The following is an 18,660-nucleotide window of genomic DNA, read 5'->3' as shown; positions in this document are numbered from 1 at the left end:
GGTGGTTCCCAGGGCTCGGGGGTCCGTTACGGACCCCCAAATTTAAATATTAGTGCCCCGGGGAGTTGGCGGTCCACGGGGGTGGGGAGGCTCGAGCCCCCCACACAGGTATTTTTTTTTTAAAAGCCCTGGAGGGTGGCGGTCCCTGGGGCTGCGGGGGGGCAGTGTACTACAGTTGTGGAAGTAGTTTCCGGATGTGTTTATAACTACTAGGACGAACTACTGACCCGTACTGGTATGAAAGTCCTGGGGTACGAAATATATGTGAGGTATTGTCTAGAGTCTCATGTTGCTAAATTGAGCTGCTGCCGGAGTCGGGGATTAAAGCGTGAGCCCAAACTGTGTGCCATATGCTGTGAAGTCATGTGCTCTGGCCGCTGTGCCACATCTGTGCAAGTAGTGTCAGCATGTAGTTATAGAAACTTGGATGAACTTTTGTTTAGAACATTGTAGCTTGTGTATGGCGCTTAGGTGGTGTTGTATAGGGAGTGCGAAGGTAAATCAATATGGTATTTGTAGAGTGCAAACTACTCAGCCCTATGGGTGAGTAGAGCTGGGAATCAAAGCGAGAGGTCTGTGCTGCAAAGTGAGATGGTCTGGCTGCTGCGCCACAGCTGTGTGGAGAATAAGTTATAGGGTGGCTCTAAAAAGGAGCCCTTGTGTTCGTTAGTTGGAGCTACGTATAAGTGCGGATGCACAGCTTCCATTTATTCAGGAGAACTCGGTTTCCCTGATCTGTGAAGTGTACTCCATCACTTCTGTATATATCTGCCATATCAAAACGTATGTTGTTGTTGTATATGGACCCCATTTTGTGGTCTCTGAGGTATGCAGAGACAGCTTTGTTGACTTTTTTCCGAGATTTTTTAATCTGAGGACAAAATTGTTTGGACCATTTCCACTTCTGTCTTAGGCATATATTGGAATATACAAAGACATTTTGAGGCAAAAGTAACATCAATTGTCCAAAGGTGTCCTTCATAAGCATTTCCAAATCTACACCAGTCAATGTGCCTAGGTCGTTTCCACCACAGTGCACAATCATGCGGTCAAGGTGTTGGAAATGCAAACAGGTTTTAACCAAAGGCAACAATTGGTGCCACTTCAATCCTCTCTGTCCAAACCATTTAATGTCCACATTTTGTAAACCTAGGTCTAAGTCAATACGTCTCTGTTCTGCATACCTCTTGCACCAGAAAACATAGATATGTGCTACGATCCACACTAGCATTTTGAAGGTATGCCTGGAAGGTATGGAAAGATGTCTGTAGCTCATGCAGTTCCTTCGTAGAATAAGAGATATGTTTAAACCTGATTGGGAGATGAAAAGCATTGTTTTTTAAAAGTAGGGTGCACATTCGTTTTGTGGAAAAGTATGTTTGTAATTGGTTAGGAAAAAGCAGTTTGCACGTACATATTATAGTACATATTATAGGATAAAATGTTTTCAACTCAACCACACCTGCTACTTGCATTTGGAAGGCACTGTTCGAACTTAAAACAATTTTGAACTTTTAACCTGCACGTGCCGTTAAATGTTCGAGAAAATGTTGCAATAAAATATCATTAGGTTTAAAAAAATTGATGAACTTTTAACCTCCACGTGTTGTAGAATTTTCTAGAAAGCGTGTTGATAGAATACGTTGCATTTCTGACTTCAATGTGTACTTGAATATTAAAAAAACTAGTTATATGGAAAAGTAGAAAGACAGTAATAGATAGAATTTTTGAAAGCTAAAAGAATCAAGGAACTATTGTAATTTGTTCTTGATTACCTACTGGCGGTCGCCAGTAGGTAGTTATCACTGTTAACGGTCTGATAGTGCGGTGTTGCTCAGAGAGGCATGGTGGTGAAATGATGTGGTGCTACACTCGGGTATGAAACCGAGCGTCTAAACCGTGGGGTAATTGCTGTAAAGTGATGTGGTCGGTTGTTTGTAGCATACGCGTGCAAGTAGTGTTAGTAGGCATTTATACCATACAGGGAGTGGGAAGCGAACTACTGACCGCTACTGTGTGTTGATAGTCTACCGGAAACGGGAAGCGAAGTAGTTACCGGTGTGAAGACTTGGGGATGAAACCGAGCTGATTGCTGTAAAGTGATGGCCTCTAGGCCTGGGTTGCGCTGGAGCCGGGCGGCCATTGTAGGTGCATGAAGTGGGCACGCGGGCCCTGTGGTGCTGGGAAGATGGAGGGCACGGACGGGGAAGTCCGGGTCGGGTGTGTGTGGGTTCTGGCGGGAAGGACCGGCTAGGCCGTGTACTCGGGGGCTGAATGAGGTGCACGGGTCAGGGTGTGTGGCTAGGGGTCAGGGATGGCCATGCCACAAGCCCGGATCTAACAGTTTGCTTTTATTTTTCTTTTAAGGTGTGATCCTCATATATTATGTGAATTTACTTGAAGGTGAAAGCCCAAAGAATTGTTGCTAAATATTTTATCTTTATTAGACACTGACCCCAAACTTTCTGCCCTGTTGCACTCAGGATCACAGTTCCCGTACATCTTCTATGTACTTCAGTCGCTGGTTTAGATGCAAATTGCTTTGCAAGAGACTGCCGTTAAGGGTCTATTTACAGCACAATCCAGCACATATCAGCTAAAGAACTGTGTGTATCCTGGACACTGCAGCCACCCAGGCTTAGATACACAACAATGGCAATGGGGGTTGGTAGTGTTTCATTTGAGCGGCTGGTTGCAGGTGGGGCCCACTAGCACCCATTTTTGGGGATCAGCACTAATTTTTCCTCAATAGGAATAAAATATGAAGAGAAAGATGGAAAAACAGTGATAAAGGGAGGAAATACAAATGAAAAAGAACCTGCAAGAATGAGATAAAGAGGTTAGGAGTGTCTGGTGGTGCATTAAAAACAATTAGGTGGAATTTAGACTATGCAGCCTTGGTTTTTGGTACCAAGATCTTTGATAGCACTGGACGTGAGCTTCTTAGAGGAACTCTTGGCACCAGCACTTATTATTTTACAAGTTAAGTACTAGGGATTAGGAATTGGAGGAGGGAGGCTAGTGCCCTTTCAGCCCAGTGGATGTTGCACGCCTGAGAGAAGGTGATACAAATGGAGGGGCATAGCTTAGACAGTGAGACCGCGGTATGAATCTCAAATTTCCCAACTAAAAAAAAGCAGTGGGCTGCAGGTCAAAGTGGTTAGATGACCAAGGTTTGGGATGGACTGTTTCCATGAGGAACGGAGTACTGAGTTGCACTAGGTGGGCCTTTGTCTAGAGTGTCACAATGGATGAAAAACTAGTTTGAAATGCTACCCGAGCGATTTCCACTGGTAAAACTATTTGCAAACATTCAACCGAACACCTTTTGGGTGTTTTCTTGCCATTAGATTGATGCAGCCTTTCAAGCCTACTACGGCCAATGTTTGAGAATTCCCCAAAATTGTAAATTTACACTCATTCAAGGAGTACTTCTCTGGCTATAGAATTGCTACTTTTGGCTAAACCAGTCACTATATATATTTAAGTTTACATTCCAAAAAACATACAAATTGAAAGCACTGAGTGAAATGAGTCATAGCAGACCCAACTCCCAGCAAAAAACTACCAAGAGAAGCATGCTCTTGGTGGGGTGTCACACTCCAAAACCCCTCTGAAGCTATTCCCTTGCCTGTCCCATCTGAGCCTGGTAGTTCTCCCTAGGAACTCATGACTATGGTCAATTACGACACAATGGCCACAAATCCCTGCCCTGGAATTACTTATTTTAAATGTATTTTCCCTTCACGCACTCTTCTTCGTCTCTGTTATGAGAAGCATTGTTGGTAGAGTAGTTAAATCTGTGAATGCAGACAGGGCTCTGTGTTTCCAATTCTCACATATTGTAAATCAATTTATCAAGTCATAACGGCCCCATGTACTAACCCAGACTCGCAAATAGAGCCTGGTTCACCAGCACATTAATAGGCAAGCTCAGCCAAGCCAAGGATTTGTCTTGGCTCTAATAGTCTGCAGGAGCCAAGCCATGAAAACGTTTGGCATGTATATCATGCTACAATCAATGTACAAACATGATACAGTCCCTTCAAAATTTAAAACAGTGTATTTCTTTATGATACGGAAGCATTTCACTTTAGTACAGCAGATTATATCAATGACCATGTCATGAGTGATGTAATATGTGACGTCATCAGCAGTGCATTGCGGGGGCGCGAGTTATAGTTAGCTGTACTAACTATAATGGGGGAATTTCTATGGTTTTGTACGAGTGAAATGTCCAACTTACTATAACTTTCCCTAAAACCTATGGTTTTTTCAGTGAATTTCTAAGGTTTTTTAAATGCTAATTTCTTACTATAACGTGCCTGAAACCTATGTTTTTTTCAGTGAATTTCAAAGGTTTTTCAAATGCTAGTTTCCAACTATGGCTACAGAGGTAGGACATGTGAAGAGAGAAGAACAAGCATTGGCATAGCCAATAGGTCTCGCTTTTGGGACCTTCTAAGTATTTAGTTATGCAGCACAATATCCTTGGTGCAACCACATCAACTGTTGTGTGGCTAAACACTTATAAGGTCCCAAAGGCGAGACCTATTGGCTATGCCAATGCTCGGTGTGGTCTGTGTGATTGTGTGTGTGTGTTTGTGGTTGTGTGTGGGTGTGGTTGTGGTTGTGTGGTTGGGTGTGGTTGTGTGGTTGGTTGTGGTTGGGTGTGTGTGTGTGGTAGTGTGTGTTTGGTTGTGTGTGTGGTTGTGTGTGTGTGGTTGGGTGTGGCTGTGTTTGTGGTTGTGTGTGGTTGTGTGTGTGGTTGTGTGTTGTGTGTGTGTGTGGTTGTGTGTGTGTGTGGTTGGGGGTGGTTGTGTGTGTGGTTGTGTGTGTGGTTGGTTGTGGTTGTGTGTGTGGTTGTGGTTGTGTGGTTGGTTGTGGTTGTGTGGTTGGTTGTGTGTGTGTGGTTGTGTGTGTTTGTGGTTGTGTGTGGGTGGGGTTGTGTGTGGGTGTGGTTGTGTGGTTGGTTGTGGTTGTGTGTGTGTGTGTGTGTGGTTGTGTGTGTGGTTGTGTGTGTGTGGTTGTGTGCGGTTGTGTGTGTGGTTGTGTGTGGTTGTGTGTGTGGTTGTGTGTGGTTATGTGTGTGGTTGTGTCTGTGGTTGTGTGTGTGGTTGTGTGTGGTTGTGTGTGTGGTTGTGTGTGTGGTTGTGTGTGTGGTTGTGTGTGGTTGTGTGTTGTGTGTGTGGTTGTGTGTGGGGTTGTAGGTGTGGTTGTAGGTGTGGTTGTAGGTGTGGTTGTGTGTGTGGTTGTGTGTGTGTGGTTGTAGGTGTGTGTGTTTGTGGTTGTGTGTGTGTGGTTGTGTGTGTGTGTGTGGTTGTGTGTGTGTGGTTGTGTGTGTGGTTGTGTGTGGTTGTGTGTGGTTGTGTGTGGTTGTGTGTGGTTGTGTGTGTGGTTGTGTGTGGTTGTGTGTGTGTGGTTGTGTGTGTGTGTGGTTGTGTGTGTGTGGTTGTGTGTGTGGTTGTATGTGTGGTTGTATGTGAGGTTGGGTGTGAGGTTGTGTGTGTGTGGTTGTGTGTGGGGTTGGGTGTGGTTGGGTGTGTGTGGGTGTGTGTGGGTGTGTATGGTTGTGTGTGGTTGTGTGTGTGTGTGTGTGGTTGTGTGTGTGTGTGTGTGTGTGTGGTTGTGTGGCTGTGGTTGTGGTTGTGTGGTTGTGGTTGGGTGTGTGTGGTTGGGTGTGTGTGGTTGGGTGTGTGTGGTTGTGTGTGTGTGGTTGTGTGGTTGTGTGTTTGTGGTTGTGTGTGTGTGGTTATGTGTGTGGTTGGGAGTGGCTGGGTGTGGCTGTGTGTGTGGTTGTGGTGGTGTGTGTGGTTGTGGTGGTGTGTGTGGTTGTGTGTGTGTGGTTGTGTATGTGTTGTGTGTGTGTGGTTGTGTGTGTGTGTGTGGTTGTGTGTGTGTGTGTGGTTGTGTGTGTGTGGTTGTGTGTGTGTGTGTGGTTGTGTGTGTGTGGTTGTGTGTGTGTGTGTGGTTGTGTGTGTGTGGTTGTGTGTGTGTGGTTGTGTGTGTGTGGTTGTGTGTGTGTGGTTGTGTGTGTGTGGTTGGTTGTGTGTGTGTGTGGTTGTGTGTGTGTGTGTGTGTGTGTGTGTGTGTGGTTGTGTGTGTGTGGTTGTGTGTGTGTGGTTGTAGGTGTGGTTGTGTGTGGGTGTGTGGTTGTGTGTGTGTGTGTGTGTGTGTAGTTGTGGTTGTGTGTGTGGTTGTGTGTGTGGTTGTGTGTGTGGTTGTGTGTGTGGTTGTGTGTGTGGTTGTGGTTGTGTGTGTGTGGGGTCGTGTGTGAGGTTGTGGTTGTGTGTGTGTTGTGGGTGTGGTTGTGTGGTTGTGCCTGTGGTTGTGTGTGTGGTTGTGGGTGTGGTTGTGGGTGTGTGTGTGTGGGTGTGTGTGTGTGTGGGGTTGTGTGTGGTTGTGTGTGTGGTTGTGTGTGTGGTTGTGTGTGGTTGTATATGTGGTTGTGTATGTGTGGGTGGGTGTGGGGTTGCGGTTGTGTGTGTGTGACAGTAAAACTAAAAGCATATCAAAATAAAGGAACACAAACATCGAGTTGTGGAAAGAGAACGCCCATTGTAAATCAAACGGGCGCAGCAAAGCATTAACACAACAACATGTTATTTGATGTTTGATGTTCTTGAAAGTGATCGCGGGCAAAAGTGAAAGTGATCGCGGGCGCTTAATGAGCATGGTGAGGTTTGCCATATGGGGCCTTTGCTCCTAAGCGCGCGCCCGCGCACATGCACTCTAACTCTAGACTGGCCATGGAGCATTTTTTGAGCCCTCACTAATAGTCTCGCCAGATCAGCGCATGCGCTGGGTCAGGCGAGACCTAAAAAAACGCACAGAAAGAAGCAAAACAAATGCAGAAAGAAGCAACAGAAGTCCACAAAGACAAAGAAAAGTGCACGAAGAAGCAAGACTTGCAGAAAGAACCAACAGAGTAGCAGAAAGAGGCCTTGTTGCAAAATCATCCTGTGCCCACAACTTTTTCTGACGGGTACTGGTGGTAACTGACTCTGACTAACCAGGCCTAGAGCCAGTGCTATGCTAAAAGACACTTAGAATACAGTGAAAACACCTACATACACTAGGGAACATTGTGCGTTGGGGTACCCCTGTGATTAGCATGACCTCCTCTGTAAGCCCCTAGTACATAATAGGGCAGGGGGATTAAAACTACCTCTTAAAACGAGCTATGGGGCCCGTTTGCACAGTGGTGAAGGGGGGGGGGGCCTGAGGTGACGTGTGCAAACACGCCCTGTGGCCATTTTAATTTGGGAGATTAAGTCCCATTGAATCCTGACGGTCCCTGGGGTCCAACTAGCCAACCTGGTACCTCCATTAAGCGCCACAGAGCTGCATTGCAGAGAGGTGTAAAAAGGGGCGTGGTCTAGACCAACTCTCTGCAACGCAGGCCTCTGGCACTTACTGGAGGTACCTTGTGGGCTAGTTGGCCCCCAGGGGCCCTCAGGATTGAAGGGGAATTAATTCCCCAACTTAAAACGCGCCGCAGGACGTGTTTGCACACATCACCTCAGGCCCCGCCCCCTCCCTTCACCACGGTGCAAACACGCTCTGTGGTATGTTTTAAGTTGGGGGATTAAGTCCCCTCAAATCCTGAGGGTCCCTGGGGTCCAACTAGCCCAGCAGGTACCTCCAGTAAGCGCCACAGAGCTGCGTTGCAGAGAGGTGTAAAAAGGGGCTTTGCCTGTACCACCTCTCTGCAGTGCAGGTCTGTGGCGCTTACTGGAGGTACCTGGTGGGCTAGTTGGCCCCCAGGAGCCCTCAGGATTGAAGGGGAATTAATTTCCCAACTTAAAACGCGCCACAGGGCATGTTTGCACATATGTCACCTCAGGCGCCACCCCCTCCCTTCACCACTGTGCAAACGCGCCCCGTGGTGCGTTTTAAGTTGGGGGATTAAGTCCCCTTGAATCCTGAGGGTTCCTGGGGTCCAACTAGCCCACTAGGTACCTCCAGTAAGCGCCACAAAGCTGCGTTGCAGAGAGGTGTAAAATGGGGCGTGGCCTGGATGACCTCTCTGCAACGCAGCGCAGTGGCGCTTACTGAAGCACCTGGTGGGCTAGTTGGCCCTTAGGATTGAAAGGGAATTAATTCCCCAACTTTAAATGCGCCACAGGGCGTGTTTGCACACATGTCACCTCTGTCCCTGGCCCCTCCCTTCACCACTGTGCAAATGTGCCCCATGGCGCATTTTACGTTGGGAGATTAAGTCCCCTTGAATCCTGAGGGTCCCTGTGGTCCAACTAGCCCACTAGGTACCTCCAGTAAGCGCCACAGAGCTGCGTTGCAGAGAGGTGTAAAAAGGGGCGTGGCCTGGACCACCTCTCTGCAAGGCAGGTCTGTGGCGCTTACTGGAGGAACCTGGTGGGCTAGTTGGACCCCAGGGGCCCTCAGGATTGAAGGGGAATTAATTCCCCAACTTAAAACGCGCCACAGGGCGTGTTTGCGCATATGTCACCTCAGGCTCCACCCCCTCCCTTCACCACTGTGCAAACGCTCCCCGTGGCGCGTTTCAAGTTGGGGGATAAAGTCCCCTTGAATCTTGAGGGTCCCTGGGGTCCAACTAGCCCACGAGGTACCTCCAGTAAGCGCCACAGGGCACGTTGCAGAGTGTTGGTGGGAGAGGGCGGGGCCTCGGCGATGCCGGTTATTTGTTTGTTTTTTTAAGAAGGGGAGCTGTGTGGCCCCCATTGCTTTTCTATTTTATGGTCCCTGGGGACCCCATCCCCCAGGGCCTGACCCCTATTTTTATCATTTTTTTTTAAATTGGAAGGGAGCCGCATGGCCCCCCTGCCGAGGCCATATTCGGCCCTGGGTAGTCCCCATCCCCCGGGGCACGGCCAGTGTTTTTTTTTAAATAATATATTTGGAGGGGGACTGTGTGGCCCCCTCCTCAGGCCATTTATGGCTCCGGGGACCCCATCCCCCGGGGCCGGCGATTGCGTGTTTTAATTTTTTTTTTATAATGGGGGAGGGGGACCACGTGGCCCCATCCCAGGCCAATCCTTGCCCCGGGGACCCCGTCCCCCAGGGCCTAGCCATCCTTTTTGTTTTTTAGGGGGGAGGGGGGCTGCATGGCCCCCCTGCTCAGGCCAAATATGGCCCCGGGGACCCCATCCCCTGGGGCCTGGGCTCTCCATTTTTTTTCTGAACAGAGGAGGTGGGGCCACGAGGCCCCCCTTCCGGGCCACTTCTGGCCCCGGGGACCCCATCCCCCGGGGCCAGCCCTATCCCTTGGGCACCATGGGGGGGACCCCAATCCCCCCACGGTCCCGCCGGCTCCCCGCATCCTGCGGGAGCCGGCATTGCTTTTCCACAAGGGGAGCTGCTGACATGCAGCTCCCCTTATGGAAAAGCAATTCTGCTTTGCTTCATTGAAGCGAGAGCAGGTTTCCCTGCTCTCGTTTCAATGAAGCAAATCAGAGTTTGCAATGACAGGGCGGGAGCCACGAGGCTCCCGCCCTGTCATTGCAAACAGCAGTTTCCTGGGGGTGGGCACCCCGGGACACTGCAGGAGCCGGCCCTGGGGGGTAAACAGGTAAGAGGTGCCTTCAAGGGATTTATTCAAGTACTTAGTTATACAATTCAAAATATCAGTTAGATGTAAGGTTTTGTAATTTGCTTACAGACTAATTTCTTTTCTTTGACAATTTATATTTTAAACAATACAGTTCTATCTGATTATGAACCAATCACATAAAGATACATCTCGAAAAAGTATATATCCCTTAAAGAATTAAAATTAATCCAAAGCAACGAAGAAAAAGAGAAAACACGGGTGTGTATAAAAATAATAAAGTTTATCAACAAGATTCATAAAGGGTACTTGAAAAAGAACAATTACAGTTGTACTGGAAGGGAACATTCAATTATTCATGCCTTCACTGTGATAATTTGATACACTTTTTCAATTGCATTCGATTATTTTACAAGAAAAGAGTGTACGAGTCGACGTTTCGGTCTTAAATAGTTGATCTTGGTCTTAAGGCACATTGGAGTGTCGGGGCTTGTTAAATAAGCGCCGATTATTTACAGAGAGTGTCACAGACGTTTAGCGTCTTGGTTTACAGCCAGGAAAACGTATGGACGTTCACTTCTGAATCTGCAATCTCTTTCAGTCTATTTCCGTGATACGCAATCGCACTCATCGTCATACACGCTTGTGGCGGTCCCCAGGGCTATCACAGGCTCCAGGAGGGGGGCTGCGTGGCACCCCTCCCCTGCAATGGAGGTGGTGGTTCCCAGGGCTCGGGGGTCCGTTACGGACCCCCAAATTTAAATATTAGTGCCCCGGGGAGTTGGCGGTCCACGGGGGTGGGGAGGCTCGAGCCCCCCACACAGGTATTTTTTTTTTAAAAGCCCTGGAGGGTGGCGGTCCCTGGGGCTGCGGGGGGGCAGTGTACTACAGTTGTGGAAGTAGTTTCCGGATGTGTTTATAACTACTAGGACGAACTACTGACCCGTACTGGTATGAAAGTCCTGGGGTACGAAATATATGTGAGGTATTGTCTAGAGTCTCATGTTGCTAAATTGAGCTGCTGCCGGAGTCGGGGATTAAAGCGTGAGCCCAAACTGTGTGTCATATGCTGTGAAGTCATGTGCTCTGGCCGCTGTGCCACATCTGTGCAAGTAGTGTCAGCATGTAGTTATAGAAACTTGGATGAACTTTTGTTTAGAACATTGTAGCTTGTGTATGGCGCTTAGGTGGTGTTGTATAGGGAGTGCGAAGGTAAATCAATATGGTATTTGTAGAGTGCAAACTACTCAGCCCTATGGGTGAGTAGAGCTGGGAATCAAAGCGAGAGGTCTGTGCTGCAAAGTGAGATGGTCTGGCCGCTGCGCCACAGCTGTGTGGAGAATAAGTTATAGGGTGGCTCTAAAAAAGAGCCCTTGTGTTCGTTAGTTGGAGCTACGTATAAGTGCGGATGCACAGCTTCCATTTATTCAGGAGAACTCGGTTTCCCTGATCTGTGAAGTGTACTCCATCACTTCTGTATATATCTGCCATATCAAAACGTATGTTGTTGTTGTATATGGACCCCATTTTGTGGTCTCTGAGGTATGCAGAGACAGCTTTGTTGACTTTTTTCCGAGATTTTTTAATCTGAGGACAAAATTGTTTGGACCATTTCCACTTCTGTCTTAGGCATATATTGGAATATACAAAGACATTTTGAGGCAAAAGTAACATCAATTGTCCAAAGGTGTCCTTCATAAGCATTTCCAAATCTACACCAGTCAATGTGCCTAGGTCGTTTCCACCACAGTGCACAATCATGCGGTCAAGGTGTTGGAAATGCAAACAGGTTTTAACCAAAGGCAACAATTGGTGCCACTTCAATCCTCTCTGTCCAAACCATTTAATGTCCACAGTTTGTAAACCTAGGTCTAAGTCAATACGTCTCTGTTCTGCATACCTCTTGCACCAGAAAACATAGATATGTGCTACGATCCACACTAGCATTTTGAAGGTATGCCTGGAAGGTATGGAAAGATGTCTGTAGCTCATGCAGTTCCTTCGTAGAATAAGAGATATGTTTAAACCTGATTGGGAGATGAAAAGCATTGTTTTTTAAAAGTAGGGTGCACATTCGTTTTGTGGAAAAGTATGTTTGTAATTGGTTAGGAAAAAGCAGTTTGCACGTACATATTATAGTACATATTATAGGATAAAATGTTTTCAACTCAACCACACCTGCTACTTGCATTTGGAAGGCACTGTTCGAACTTAAAACAATTTTGAACTTTTAACCTGCACGTGCCGTTAAATGTTCGAGAAAATGTTGCAATAAAATATCATTAGGTTTAAAAAAATTGATGAACTTTTAACCTCCACGTGTTGTAGAATTTTCTAGAAAGCGTGTTGATAGAATACGTTGCATTTCTGACTTCAATGTGTACTTGAATATTAAAAAAACTAGTTATATGGAAAAGTAGAAAGACAGTAATAGATAGAATTTTTGAAAGCTAAAAGAATCAAGGAACTATTGTAATTTGTTCTTGATTACCTACTGGCGGTCGCCAGTAGGTAGTTATCACTGTTAACGGTCTGATAGTGCGGTGTTGCTCAGAGAGGCATGGTGGTGAAATGATGTGGTGCTACACTCGGGTATGAAACCGAGCGTCTAAACCGTGGGGTAATTGCTGTAAAGTGATGTGGTCGGTTGTTTGTAGCATACGCGTGCAAGTAGTGTTAGTAGGCATTTATACCATACAGGGAGTGGGAAGCGAACTACTGACCGCTACTGTGTGTTGATAGTCTACCGGAAACGGGAAGCGAAGTAGTTACCGGTGTGAAGACTTGGGGATGAAACCGAGCTGATTGCTGTAAAGTGATGGGCTCTGGGCGGTGTAGGATACTAGCCGCTGTAGTATAAGTGTGTAAGTAGTGTTAGTATGCGTTTATATAGAGAGTGGGAAGCAAACTACTCATACCTACTGATGTGAAGACTCAGGGATTAAACCGTGAGCCTAAATTGTGAGCTCGTTGCTGTAAAGTGATGTGCTCTGGGCGCTGTAGCATACTTGTGGAAGAAGTGTTAGTTTATGTTTATACAATTTAGGGAGTGGAAGCGAAAGTCTTACCCCTACCGGTGTCAAGACTCGTGGATGAAACTATGAGCTCATTGCTGTAAAGTCCTGTGCTCTGTGTAGTATTCCATTCTAAGTCATAGTAGAATGTGAGTATGTAATTCTACTAGAATATAAGGGGCATATTATCAAGGAACGGCGTTAAAATTATGGCTGCTTTCGATAATGGGCTTGGTAATATGCCGTAAAGAATTCCAATAGAAGCCCATGTTAACACGAGAACATGGGCTTCTATTGGAATTCTCCACGGCATATTATCAAGCCCATTATTACCGTTCCTTGATAATATGGCCCTCAGTATGTAATGTTAGAATGTAGGGCTGTCATGAGGGGTACCTTGCGGAGTTTGTACACGGTGCTGGATTAGACGGTTGCTTTGCGGTCTGCTCCTGTTGGTGGTTGTTTCAGGTGTCTTGTTTTCTTATAATAAATCTACTTATTGGATTCACTGCTGTCTGCCTCTTCACTACATAAATTTGGCGACGAGTGGGAGAATGCAAAAAGAAGGCACCACTCAGCAATATTTCAAAATTGCTTGCGTTGTGCTGAAGACCCGTTTTGTTCGTGTAGCTGTTTCTACTCATGCCAGGGTCATCGGCTCATTGAACTGTCATCCGACTTGAGGTAGGATTTATATTTTTAGATTTTGCGCTTCCTCTGCTTCTTCACTACATTCTGGTCGCTGTACTACACATGTGTAAGTAGTGTTAGTATGCGTTTATACTAACAAGTGCATCATGGTAGTAGGGAGGGCGACCTCTCAGGCGCAGCTCACACAATGTCCCGGGGTGTGCATTCACTGGACATTTGTGTTTGCTATTATAGGGTGGTGCATGGCTTCCACCCTGTGATAGCAAATACTTGTTCGACTACTTGAAGCAGGAGGAGGAAAACCTCGTATTTCTGTAATAGAGGGGATGCGGATGGTAAAAATGAAGAGAAAAGAACAAAAAAAAAAGCGGGGTCTCACCCGTTCTTTTAAATGAGGCCCCAGGTGGGTGGGTAATGTTCCGTGGCCAATCCAATTATTATCTTGCCGGATCTCTGTAGGACTGGGGATCTTAATGTCACATGTAAATTAGGCGCGGAAGGGCACAGAGACATTTTGCAGCCCAGGGGAGCGCCACCTTCCCGGGTATTGTTTACTAATTGTTCGGGGGGTTCGAGGCCAACTGAAGTCCGGGGATCGCCACACTCCGGATCTTTATTTAAATATGCAGGGTGGGCCTCGGCAGTCACTGAAGCCTCGGTGGTCCTAGGCAGTGCCTTATATGTTCTGTAATCACACGGGCAGTACTTATGGTGTTATAAAGTGACACACTCATAGAACTCTTGCAGTTGTACAATTACCTAGGCTTCATTTATCTAATAGTCAGTTAGATAATGTTTGGTAGGTGCACTCTAATATTAAATAATGTTGTTCATAAAATCTCCTATAAACAGATGATTTTCACAATAAACAATAGACAAGTGTTGTTAGAAAAAGAAGACCTATACACTCAGTATTTATTTGAAAAAATAAGTAACCTTTATTAAAACAGAAATAAATAGAAATGTAACTTTAATAGAACAGTATAATAAAAAAAAACGTGGGTTGGACTCCAGTGGTAGCAGCGTAGGAAACCTGCAAGACAAAAATGAAACATAAGTATGTGTGCTATGTGGAAGTGGTAAAGAAAGGTAGTCCGAATGAAAGGACCATAGTGAGAATGGAAGGGAGGGGGAGTGGGTGGAAGGGAAAAGGGGAGGGAGAGTCAAAAGAAGAGAGGGAGGAGGAGACAAAGTGTTGGCCTATTGCACCCAGCCCTTAGTGTTTACCCTCCGTCACCCGTTTGTCTGGGACGCTGGGGTCTGCGAGAAAGAGTGTGGTTCAGCAAGTCCTCAAAATTAAATACATGAGGCCAGAGATTATGGACCATATTATGAAGGAACGGCGATAACATTATCGCCGCTTTAGCGGCAGGAAACTGAAGGGGTTGATAATATGCCCTTGTGAATTCCCTTAGAAGCCCAGGTTCTTGTGTGAACCTGGGCTTCTATGGGAATTTACAAGGGCATATTATCAACCCCTTATCGTCGCTTTAGCGGCAGTTTCCTGTCGCTAAAGTGGTGTTACTGTTATCGTCATTGTTTGATAATATAGTCCTACATTATTAGCTACGGGAAAATCGCTTGCATGCACCTGTGCACCCAGGGTGCTGCACCCCAACCCCTTCCCCCACACTGTGTTCAATTGTAGGTCTTGCACACCGAGGCTTCACTGCTCACCTGCCACCACTGGTGTGTCCCACGACGTGTTGGTGCAAGCTCCTAGTCCGGGGTATGTTTGTACGATAGACCAGGTCTCCGGTCGGGGACGGTGTCTTGATACCACGATGGAAGGTATCAGAATGCCAGGGCTTCCTTGCGGGATCAGCTCCCGCTCCGCCCTTCTTGTGGCAATCAATGGAATGTCTGAAAAGGGAGAAATAATTTAATGGTGGAAACTTCTGGAGGTAAATGAAGGTTTATTTCAAGCTTGATAGAAAATAAGAGTTGAGTGCATCCTTCATTTTTGAAGTACGATCTACCAACTGTTAGTGGAGTTGGAGTGCACGAGGATACACAAGGCTAAATAATAATATGTTATGCCAACGTTCACATACAAAGGAACAGAGCGCATGCTAGAAGCATAATGTGCACGTGTAATGCAGTGGCGGGAGCCTGTGTGCATGTAGACTTAGTGAGGAGCTCACTACAGTGTCCTAAAAGACAAAGACACATGTCTGTAGGGCAGCGCTGCCCACTGGCTCGGGCCTACAGTACGGTCCAGCAGGTCCTTAAAATTAGACCGATGTGACTGAATGAGGTCAGAGATCACATCATTAACGCGGTAACTAAACATAATATTGAAAAAATAATATCGAATGGACATAATATCGAAGTAAAAATATAGAATGGACAAAATATCGAATGGACATAATATAGTGGTTAAAAATATCGAATTGAAGGTAAGTAATTTCGATTGTCAAAATATCGAAGTATAAAATATAGGCATTAAAATATATAGAATTTTTTAAAGTGTTTAGTATGTTAGTATATGTGTTAAAAGTGTATATTATTTTTGTAATGTATGTTTAATTTTTTTAAAGTAATGAATTTTATGTTATTTAATATTTGCGTAATTTAATTCCGTAGCGGGTTTTGGGTTTATAGGGAAATAGGGTGGGAAGTAATTTAATTATAGTAAATTAAGTATTAATTATTAGAAATTATTATTATTTTTAATTTAATTTTGCGTCTTAGTTCTGTAGTGGATTGTGGGTTTATAATGGAATAGGGTGGTAAGTAATTTAGTGGTAATAATGAAAATATTTTTATTTATTTATTAGTATTGATTTCTAGTTTATTGTTAATTAATTTTTAATTGGTAATTATTTTTTATTTTATTAATTGATTAATTGATAATTATGTTAAATGTATTTTCTGTAGCAGGTTGAGTGTTTATAGGGGAATAGGGTGGGAAGTAATTTAATTGTAATTAATTACATAATAACATTATTTTTGTGTATTGATAAATAATTTACTGTTAATTAATTATTAATTGGTATATTTCTTCTTATTAATTAATTTTTGTTATTGAAAATTAATTCGTTGTTAATTAATTATGAATAGGTAATTAATTTGTAATCATTAATATTCATTTGTGGGAATAGTAATTGTTACCCATACACTATCCAACGCTTTCCCTACTGTTGCACTCTCTGCAGTGGGAATAGTCATTGTTACCCCTACGCTATCCAACGCTTTCCCTACTGTTGCACTCTCTGGAGTGGGAATAGTAAGTTTTACCCTCCTGCTATCCAACGCTTTCCCTACTGTTGCACTCACTGGAGTGGGAATAGTAAATTTTACCCCTACGCTATCCAACGCTTTCCCTACTGTTGCACTTACTGGAGTGGGAATAGTCAATTTTACCCACCCGCTATCCAACGCTTTCCCTACTGTTGCACTCACTGGAGTGGGAATAGTAAATTTTACCCTCCCGCTAACCTACGGTAAAAATATTGAATATTTTTTCTTAATGTTACGTTAATATATATATATGTATTAAAAAATAAAAACGTGTTTATTTTTTTTTACTTACATTAATTATTTATTAATTTTAAGGTTAAGTATTTTTAAGTATGTTTTAGTTAATTATATTTATAAATTTATTAATTTTAAATTACTTTTAAGACATTTTAAAAATTCGATATTTTGACTAAACATATTATTAACAGCGATATTTTTGATTCGATATTTTTGTACTTACCTGTTTGTAGATAGGAATTCGATATTTCTGTATTCGATATTTTGACCTCGATATTTTGTCAGGTCGATATTTTCAGCACCGATATTCTGTCAGTGATCCCATTACGCACGGCAACATCGCTTTTTCTCACGTGCGCACTCAGGGTGATGCACCCCAACCCTCCCGCAGAACCGCCCTCAACAGGTGTCTGTGGGGCAGCGCTGCCCGTAGGTTCAGGCCTACCTTATGGTATAGCAGGTCTTTAAAATGAGACAGAGATGTGACTGAATGAGGTCAAAGATCACATCATAACACATGGCAATATCGCATATTCACACATGCGCAGTCTGGCTGATGTATCCCATCCCTCCCGCAGCACCGCGCTGAATAGGTGTCTGTAGTGTCTGTAGGGCAGCGCTGCCCGCTGGCTCAGGCCTACAGTACAGTCCAGCAGGTCTTTAAAATGAGACAGAGATGTGACTGAATGAGGTCAAAGATCACATCATAACACATGCCAATATTGTTTGTTCGGACCTGCGCAGCTAGGCTGCAGCACCCCACCCCTCTCGCCGCAGCGTGCTCAATTGGAGGCCCTGTGCACCCGGGCCGCTCTGCTTACCTGCTGTCATTGTTGTGTGAGCAAACACTACGGGCAGCAGTGTTCACAATTCAGATGGAACGTTGATTGCAGGAGAGTGTACACCTCATGGATCCCTTTTGTAGACGACGGGCAGTAGGGCTCACAATTTAGAGCCCGTGTTGAGTGCCAGGATGGAGTACACCTCATGGATCCATTTCTTTTTTTTATTGCGCATTGTGATATGCGAGGTGGATGCGGCAAATCATTTGCGGTATTGTGGAAGAAGAGGGACGTGTGGTGTCGTGGTTATCCTTTTTATACGTACGCAAAGTAAGCTGGGCTTGCGTACGCCAGGCCAGCGTAGGGGTGTGAATGATTATTCCGGGGACTTGGGCGTTGTTCAGTTCCTGCCTGGCCAGGAAGTGTACTTATGTGTGTTTCTTTTGTAGTTTTGACCTCGCAGAGTGTGCAATTTAGATTAGTGTAGCATGTGTCGGCAGGGCGGAAACTATTGTTAATGAGCAGACATGTGATCTAGGATGTGCAGTCTGCTCGTGGCTGATGATGCTCCTTAATGCCCAGGCCGAAAGGCAGCACAATAATGTGGAGACACACACACTAGGGGCATCGTGTAACACATATTTGTTTTTTGATGGAACGTTTGAAATGCATGGCAATCACACGTGGAAGGCTAATGTTCAGAGCATGAATATTGATCAAGATGATCGTTGCATGTTGTGTGTAGTATAAGATATGTGTATACAGGAAAACACTTTTCAAAAAAGCTTTCTAAGCCGAAGAGGTGTCTCTCATCAAACGCTGTAGAGAGAATTAGTAAAATGGGTGGGGTCGTACAACTGTTACAATGGGAAAGGTTATGAACCAATCAAATGCTTTTTTTTAAGGTCACATGGCAATCGCGCACCGAGCGCGCAAGGAGGTTGCACCCGATGCGATTTTGACAAAATATATTTGTTATAATATAAGATTATTACAGTTAGAAATATATAATTGTTTAAAATCATTTAGATTTTCGTGTGCTCTCATATACTGTTTAAAGCTATTTAGATAAACTTTTGAGACAAAAAAAAAAAGGGAATGGTGTACCCGGCGCAATACTATAAGTCTGTGACGTAACACAGGGCCTGGCAGCGTGTACTCGTCGAATACACAACGCGCAGCAGGCGCGACTCCATACGTACAT

The sequence above is a fragment of the Triturus cristatus genome, chromosome 3_1, assembly GCF_964204655.1.
Source record: "Triturus cristatus chromosome 3_1, aTriCri1.1, whole genome shotgun sequence".
NCBI lineage: Eukaryota > Metazoa > Chordata > Amphibia > Caudata > Salamandridae > Triturus > Triturus cristatus.
This window is presented reverse-complemented; position numbering follows the sequence as displayed.